This window comes from Herpailurus yagouaroundi, unplaced genomic scaffold (genome assembly GCF_014898765.1).
Source record: "Herpailurus yagouaroundi ecotype Mexico unplaced genomic scaffold, PumYag 200, whole genome shotgun sequence".
Taxonomy (NCBI): domain Eukaryota; kingdom Metazoa; phylum Chordata; class Mammalia; order Carnivora; family Felidae; genus Herpailurus; species Herpailurus yagouaroundi.
The window spans coordinates 5,153,915-5,162,887 of NW_024412431.1; the positions used below are offsets into that span (position 1 = coordinate 5,153,915).

General features: G+C 47.5%; 1 protein-coding gene across 2 annotated transcripts in view; it reads right to left on the reverse strand.

The window, feature by feature from the left end:
- Positions 1-2,313, reverse strand: part of DDX39A (DExD-box helicase 39A) — an 8,839-nt gene extending 6,526 nt beyond the window's left edge. The window contains exon 1 of one of the 2 annotated variants that reach the window (XM_040450152.1): positions 2,206-2,313. The gene's annotated coding sequence lies outside the window, so the exon portion shown is untranslated. Of the gene's footprint in view, positions 1-1,917; positions 1,940-2,205 lie in introns of those variants that run through there. The other variant, XM_040450153.1, reaches the window with a different exon arrangement.
- Positions 2,314-8,973: the final 6,660 nt, after the last annotated feature.

The following is an 8,973-nucleotide window of genomic DNA, read 5'->3' on the forward strand; positions in this document are numbered from 1 at the left end:
CAAGATCATGACCTGAGCCGAAATCCAGAGTCAGACAGCCAGTTTTCAGTATTTTTAATGCAGTCCGGGATAAGTTCAACGACCACCACAGTTGGATTCGTTACCCATTTCAGTCAGTCTTGAAAAAGACCAGACCCTTTACCTCTCATCCTTCCCCCCTCAGTCCTCTGGGCAACCGTTAACCTGCTTTCTTTCCGTTTGCTTGTTTCTGCCGTTTCTCCCTGGAATCAACATGCAATATGCAACCATCTGTCCTGTCCGGCTTCGCTCACTCAGCACGTTTCATCCACTCTGCGGGAGGCATCAGCACCTCACTCCTGCTCGTGGCGGAACACTCCCCTGTGCGGGGCCGCCACTCTGTCCGTTGGCAGTTGGTGGCTCTGGGGGCGCCATCATCTCTTGCCTGGATGAGGCCCACAGTCTCCCTGTTTTCCACCCCCCTCCATCGTCTCTCCCCACAAAAGCCAGTAGGAGCCCACTAAAAGCGAAGTCGGAAAATGCTCAAAATCCCCCACAGGCTCCTACTGGGCTCAGAATAAAAGTCAGGGGCCCTCAGCCTGACCTACCGGGCCCTACACAAACTGGCCCCCCCCCCCCACACACCACGTTCGAACCTCATCTCCTCCGTCACCCCCACTCACCGGCCTTGCTGCTGTGCCCCTCACGCATGCCTCAGCCCCTTTGCACCTGCCATGCCCACTGCCGGCAGTGGCCGTGAGTCCCCCCGCTTTCTTCAGGACTCTTGCTCCAGAAGGACATTTCTGGCAGGCCCCAGCTAAAAAAGCACCCTTGTTCAGGTCATGCCTGCCAGCCCTTTGGCCCAGCCCAGAGCCTAAAACATAAGCACTCACACGCAAAGGCCCAGTGAATAAAATTAAAATCGAGGCCTTCAGGCAGAACTTGGGGGCTAAAGCCAGCGTATGCCCTCATCTGATTGCTGAAAAAGGCAACCTGAACAGGAAGGGGCTATTTCCCAGGCAGCCGAGAAAAGGGGAGGAGCCAGAAAAGGTCGGTTCCAAAGCACCACGCCCTTTTGGGGAATGGAGAGCAAGACTGGCTGAAGCAGAGGCAGAGGAGGAAGCTTGGAAAGCCGGTCTGATCGAGGGCACTCATACTTTATCTGCGAAGCAACAGGGAATCACTAAGGAGGTTTCTGAGGGGAGTAATGGCCCAAGAGCAACTTGCTCTAGAGGAGAAGAGGAGCGGGGAATGAGACCAGCCACGGGGAAAACCAGTCACCAGGAGAGAGGATTAACCTGGGTGGGGGTGGTATGAGGGAACAACAAAATGGCACACTCAACAGGGCAGGACCATCTCCTGGGCAATCCCTGGGCAGATAACCGCTCAGAGCCGCCTACCCTGAGCTCCAAACCTGGGTGGCCAAGAGGGGACGGTGCAGTCAAAACAAACACAAACGTCAAGTGAAGTCTTTGTTCTTACAGGGGACAGATTCAGGGACAGCCTGAGTTGGAGGCACAAAATTCTCTAGGAAGTGGCTACATGGGCTCTAAAACTCAAAACAAATGAGACGGGGAGGGAACTGGGGGAGGGGCGTTTGTCCCACCCGGGTGGGCTGCGACAGCTGCGGCCCCCGGAACAGACCAACTCGAAAGCGGACACCCGGAAAGTGACAATTCAGACTAGCTCACGGTACCCATTCATTCTCAAGTGCCCCAGGGAAGACTTCCACTTCAGGGTTTGCCTCGGTGACATCTGTTTTATTCTAAATCTCTGGAAGTCCAAATCCCCTAACCATATAGCAACAGCACAGCAGGGTGGGGGAGGGCAAGTCCCTCGACTCGGAGAAGCCTAACGCGTCTACAAGGTCGGGATTCTCCCACCACAACTCCAGACCCTGGCGCTCGGCCCCCAGAGTCCCTCCCCAAACGACTAGGGGGTCTCCTCTGACAGACAGACCTTCTCCCCAAGTCAGGCTCGACCAGCGAGCCGCCATGACAGCCCACTCCCGGAAGCGGGAACGAGCCCAGCGCGCCAACAGCTACCGCCCCCCCCCCCCCACGCCTTGCGCATGCGCTATGGCGTTCAACGGCCGCAGCCGCGCGCGGCGGACGCCCCAACCGCCCCCCTTGTCTCGCGCCCCTTCCTCCTCATCCTCCCCTCAACTCCCAGGGTCTCCCCTCGTCCGCTCGCCCGCAGGTCCGACGTCTCCGCACCGCGGCCCCGCGCTCCGGGTGCTTCGCTCACCTGGTTCCCCGTTCGCCTCCGCGCGCTGTGAGGAGTGCCGTCCGACTCTGGCTACCGGTCTCGCGCCCCGACACGAGCCACGACGCTTCCTGCCTCCTGCGTCGGACTGCGGCTCTGCTCACTGGACTGCTGGCTTCTCATTCAAGAAAGGCGGAAGCGGTGATTGGATGCTGCAGGAGGCGTCTGGAAGCTATTGGTGGAGAGAGGAAAGGGGGCGTGCCTCACGCCTCGGCTTCATTGGCCAATCTAAAAGTAGGCGCCCTGGTCTAAGGCCGATGTGAGCCCGTGCTCCGTCACGTGATTGGGGTTTTTCCGTCGGTGGGCGTCGACATATTTAGTACTGGCAGAGGAAGCCGGCTTGATTTGCCTGTCGGCTGTGTATCATCTGTCTGTTGAAGTGGTTTTTACGCTGAGCATGGGATTCAAGGTTTTCGAAGTGGGCATCAACTCGCGACTTCTTGGTTCTCCGGGGTGAGCCCGTGAAAGGGTCCCGAGAAGGACTGGGAGGTCGGAATATCTCCAACGTGGAGAGGACAGGCTGCACCCGCAGTGGGGAAGGGACCGCTCGGGGCCCAGAGAGAAATGCGCGTCATCAACGTTTCCCATTTGCTGAGAGTCTTGTCCTGGGTCAGACTCTGTACTAGTGGCCATGCAGGCTCAGGCCACCAAACCGAAACCAGAATGTTTCACTCATAAGACGTTTTGGATTTTAATTTATCCTTGTATTACATTTTCCCAACCTTACCCCCCTCCCCCTGCCTTGTACTTTACTGAGGAAAAAGTCATAAGAAAATGTCCCCTGATTTTTCAAGATTGACAGCCGACTGACGATTGCCCACTGAAGATACAGAACATTTTCGTCACCCCCAGAAAGTTCTGTTGTGCCCCAGTCAGGTCTACCCTCAGCCCCAACCGGGCAAAACACTGTGGATTTCTATCACTATCCATGGGTTCTGGTCTCAAATTTCAGATAAACAGCATCATGCAATAGGTTGTCTTTTATATCTGGCTTTTTTGGCTCAACAAAATGTTTTTTGACGTCTGGTGCTGCATGTACTAGCTTTGTTTTGTTTTGTTTTGTTTTTTGTTTTTCCCTTGCTGAGTAGTAGTTCACCCTGTGGCTATGACGGGGTTTGGGAGTGATGGTGGGGTTCGGAGCCCACGGCCAAGAAAGAATTCTTGAAGACGTCTTTGGTGCAAAAAGGTGATCTTATTAAAGCACAGGGACAGGGCTCCTGGGCAGAAAGAGCTGCACTGGGTTGTGAGAAGTGACTGCTTGTATACTGTGGAGTTGGGGGAGGTCAAGTCAAGGGGAAGGTTCTTTTTCTTTTTCTAATTTTTTTTTTAACGTTTATTTATTTTTGAGACAGAGAGAGACAGACCATGAACAGGGGAGGGGCAGAGAGAGAGGGAGACACAGAATCCGAAGCAGGCTCCAGGCTGTCAGCACAGAGCCGGCCGCAGGGCTCGAACTCACGGAGTGCGAGATCATGACCTGAGCCAAAGTCCGAAGCTTACCCGACTGAGCCACCCAGGCGCCCCAAGAGGAAGGTTCTTAAAGGGACTTCCATATGCTAAAGGAGACCCAGATTACTGGAGGCCTAGCTACTGTCAAGCTAAGGTGTTTTTTTTCCCTCTAGCAAAGCATTTTCCGTAAGACAGTGCGGGGTTCCTGGAGATAAGGCTATTGAGAAGATTGCCCTTTTCTTGTAATATTACTAAGATGTTTGTAAACTGATGGAGACTGTCAGTTGACCATTTGTTTTCTGTCCTTTCCTTTGTTCTTGGGCAGCCAGGAGGGCCTGAGGAATGTCACACGTGTCCCACCTGGGGGGGATGGGCGGGGGAGCGTGTGCTAGCTTGTGCTTTGCCCTCTGCTTGCCTTATGCTCCCTCATCAGATCCCCCGTGAACAACTTTGACCCTTAAATCGTTAAGGTTGCTGAAGGTGGAAGGTCTCATCTTCCTTAGCTTCTTCCTGCCGAGTAGGGGCATAGAGATGTCCCTACCTGTGGGTCAACATCGGTCAGTCGGGGAAGGTATAGGAGAGTCACAAAAGGCAGAGGCAGCCGAATCCACCGTGGACCACGGTGTTGTATGAACCTTCTGGAGCAGAAAGGATCATCTGGTGGCTTGAGGTTCCGGTAGCAATGGACTTTAGCTACTGCCGGTGAGATTTTTAGATGTCAAGCTTGAAGCATCCTCAGATGGAGTGGGAACAGGCAGCAGGAAACAGATGATTCTTTCTGGTTTGTAATTCAAATGTCTGTGGTGATCCTTTTGAATGCCCCATTGTGAGAGGGAATTGTTAGTATAAATTGGGGAAAGGCGGGGCGCCTGGGTGGCGCAGTCGGTTAAGCGTCCGACTTCAGCCAGGTCACGATCTCGCGGTCCGTGAGTTCGAGCCCCGCGTCAGGCTCTGGGCTGATGGCTCGGAGCCTGGAGCCTGTTTCCGATTCTGTGTTTCCCTCTCTCTCTGCCCCTCCCCCGTTCATGCTCTGTCTCTCTCTGTCCCAAAAATAAATAAACGTTGAAAAAAAAAAATTTTTTTTTAAAAAAAAATTTTTTTTTAAATAAATTGGGGAAAGGAGAATGAAAAAAAAAATGTGCAGCCTTCAATTTTGTTTGAAGAGGAGTTGGCCGGAATGAGAAGGCACATTAGTTTGCTCATTGGTTTCCTGTGAAGGAGGTACAAGCTTTATTCGATATAGGTGAGCCCATGAAGAGTGCCCCTCTTAACTTTACTGCAGTGGGAGTACGTAATATGACGCAGTAGGGGCCCTTACGTTTTGGAATTAAATCCCCTGCTATATTAGAGTTTCAATCCTTTAAATAAACCAGGCCTCCTCGGCTTATAGGGGGTGGGTTTCTAGTAACAGTCACATCAGGTTTAGGGAGGATATGGTTTGCATATTCACTTAGAGATTTACGAATTAACCTGGCTTCAAGTGAGAAATTTAATAAAACACCACAGTCTTTATCTATTGATAGGTCTAAAGTGAGAAAAGGCTTTTGATATACAATTGTTGGGGGAACCCATCCTGTTTTTTAGTTGTTTAAATAATTATATGCCCATGAGATGTTGTTATTATCCCCAAAGAATAACAAGCACAGGAGAAGGTCTATACATGAAACATTGTGACAGTTTTTCTGTTTACCTCAAGTTGTTCAGCGTAGGCAAATAACAAACATTTAAAGACAATCCGAACTAGAATTTAGTATCTAAAGGTGCATTGTTGAAGCACAGTTTTTTCTCTCTAGAATCAACCATTTTGGAGATAGCCAAGTCAAAACTCATTTGTAAAACAGGTACAATTTTAACTTGGCCTACCTATTTATATAAGTTCATCAAGAAATAGCAATTGGGGGGCGCCTGGGTGGCTCAGTCGGTTAAGCGTCCGACTTCAGCTCAGGTCACGATCTCACGGTCCGTGAGTTCGAGCCCCGCATCGGGCTCTGGGCTGATGGCCCAGAGCCTGGAGCCTGTTTCCGATTCTGTGTCTCCCTCTCTCTCTGCCCCTCCCCCGTTCATGCTCTGTCTCTCTCTGTCTCAAAAATAAATAAACGTTAAAAAAAAAAAAAAAAGAAATAGCAATTGGCTATATGGATCTTGGATAATTTGCTGGGACTTTTTATAAGGAATCTCTAGATTGAATGTTTAGCAGCCTCTCCAGGCCAGAAGCCAAGCCAAGTACTTGCCATCCGGCGTGCCTGAAATACCTGTTGATTTGAGCAAATTCCTCTTCACAAGGTCCCCAAGAGATCCTGAGGCTCCTGTACCCACCAGGAAGTGACATTCTTTAGTCACCTGGTAAGGCTGCTGGGAACTCTGTAAGCAAGCTATGAGGCCAACGTTTCCTGGGGCCTTTATGACTTGCCATGTTTCATAAGGTCAACCTTAGTTCCTTAAAGCTATATGGTCCTATCTGAGTCTACACATGACTCTCAAATATGACATTCCAGTCAAAGCCTTCGTAAAATAACGAGCATTTCAAGTGGTGTCCTGTTACAAAGAGAAGATTCTTATCGAACTTACGCAAATAACTGTAATTGCCACGAAAGACACAATACTCAGAGTTTTTGAATTTCAGAAGGTTTAGGTAGAGAGAAAGTTAAGTGCTGCCGGTTGTTTACAAACGAATACTTAATCACATTTTTGTGTATCATAGCTATCTTAAGAGAATGTTTCCTTAATCTGGAAGAGCAAGCAATACTTTAAAATAAGAGTGACAATGGGGCGCCTGGGTGGCGCAGTCGGTTCAGCGTCCGACTTCAGCCAGGTCACGATCTCGCGGTCCGTGAGTTCGAGCCCCGCGTCGGGCTCTGGGCTGACAGCTCAGAGCCTGGAGCCTGTTTCGGATTCTGTGTCTCCCTCTCTCTCTGCCCCTCCCCCGTTCATGCTCTGTCTCTCTCTGTCCCAAAAATAAATAAATGTTGAAAAAAAAATTTTTTTTTAAATAAAAAAAAATAATAAAATAAGAGTGACAAAAACTGTAATTTTCCTCATTTCGTCCCATGTTCCTAATTCTTGTTCAGTTTGAATCCAGATTTTTAGTTTTGGAAATTCTTACCCATTTTAGTTTTAGGATTTTAAAGATGTTAAATACCTGTATTTGTCATAAAGGTCCTTTTTAAAGTGTTTTGTTTTTGTTTTGTTTGAGACAGTGTGAGTTGGGGAGGGGCAGAGAGAGAGAGAGAGAGAGAGAGAGAGAGAGAGAGGGAATCCCAAGCAGGCTCCACGCTGCCAGCACAGAGCCTGATGTGGGGCTCGAACCTACAAACCATGAGATCATGACCTGAGCTGAAACCAAGCGTCCACGGCTTAACCAACTGAGTTACCCAGGCGCCCCCTAAAGGCCCTTTGTAAATCTCCTTGAAAATGAAACATGTTTTGTTAAGAGCATCAGAATAATTATAAATGACAAAATCTCAGAAATAGACATGGGGAGAGTTCATTATGATGCAATTGATGAGGTAATGCAGTTATTTCTGTGATACATAATACTTGAATAAATCAGAATGTCAAGTGAGGACCTTATACCAAAACACTAGAACTTTAGAAATCGCATATATATTTGAGTAGTGACAACACTTACCCATGCAATACAACCTAAGGTTTATCAGTATTTGATGGTGCTTTTTCAAGTAACTTAGCATACCAATAAAAAGGCCTAATTGGTCCAAAACACTTCATTTACAATTTAAATCTTGGGAAGCTTGTTAAAACCTTGGTTAAAACCTTAGAAATTAAATAGGAGTACAGACCATTACAAAACTTAAAACTAAATTATTCAACCAAGATGGCAATAAGAAATTCCGAAGGCAAATGTGTAGGGTTATATAGTTGTTAGCAAACCTAAGCTCCTTCAACACATCGAGAAGTTTTAATTAAGTAATCAAAGACCTGAAAGAGACAAAATATAAGCTTTGGTGTTCCGGGCAGACAAAAGAGAAAGGACCTTTGTTTATGTTTTTCTTATCAAGACCAGCACAATCCAAGAAAACTTTGTATTTTGAATAGAGAGAAAAGCAGAATTTTAACCTTATACCAGGGTACTTTTAAAACCCATCCATTTCAACCTTAGTGCATCCTGATCACACATACAATTCCTTTCCAAAGATTTCCCTTCATGAACCTTCTACAACTTTCCTTTGCATTCAGATTTTGTCCCAAGCCATTGCGCTCCAACCAACCAGTCTCGTTTAGGACAAAATTACTTTCTTTTACTTTTAGTAAAAATGTATTTCCATTCCTTCTATCTTTCTCACACATCTCCTACTTTTTTACATACAAAGTTGCCTTCCTTATTTCCATCACTCTTAACTACATTTAGCAGAATTTTAACTCTTAGAAACCTTAGTCTCCAGTGAGAACTAAGTAGTAACCAGGTGTGAACTGTTACACCAGAATTTTTTTTTTTTACACCAGAATTTTTTGATGGCAAATTTATGAGTTAAGCACAGAGCATGTTTTTCCAAAGGATCCAAATAGCCTTCGTTTCTCTACGATAAGAAGTAAAAGTGCATATCTATGTTCAGTAATCAATGTTTTAGCACTCCATTTGATTTCGAAAAAGACTCAGATGTCCAACAAATTCAATCCCATTTATCATGCAAGCAAAACTTTAAAGTTTTAGTTTACCAAAGACTGGAAGCTATCTTAACAGTTACCCATGGGGGTGCCTGGGTGGCGCAGTCAGTTAAGCGTCCGACTTCAGCCAGGTCACGATCTCGCGGTCCGTGAGTTCGAGCCCCGCGTCAGGCTCTGGGCTGATGGCTCAGAGCCTGGAGCCTGTTTCCGATTCTGTGTCTCCCTCTCTCTCTGCCCCTCCCCTGTTCATGCTCTGTCTCTCTCTGTCCCAAAAATAAATAAACATTGAAAAAAAAATTTTTTTTAAAAAACAGTTACCCATGAAAACTTTGAGACAGACAAAATTAACCATTGTTTTAAGTCATCATTTTGCTCCCAAATTGGAACAGAGATAACATGAGCTTATTCGACCTTCAGCAAACCTAGATAGAATAAAAAGTTTTTTATTTAATGGTGATAAACAGGCCTATCTCAAACCAACAAACTTAAATTAGCTTAAACATCGAATACATTCTGTGTCCACTTAAAAGTCAATCAATTTGGGGCGCCTGGGTGGCTTGGCCGGTTGAGCGTCCGACTCTTAGTTTGGGCTCAGGTCATGATCTCGTGGCTTCCTGGGCACGAGCCCTGCATCAGGCTCTGCTCTGACAGTGTGGAGCCTGCTTGGGATTCTCTCTC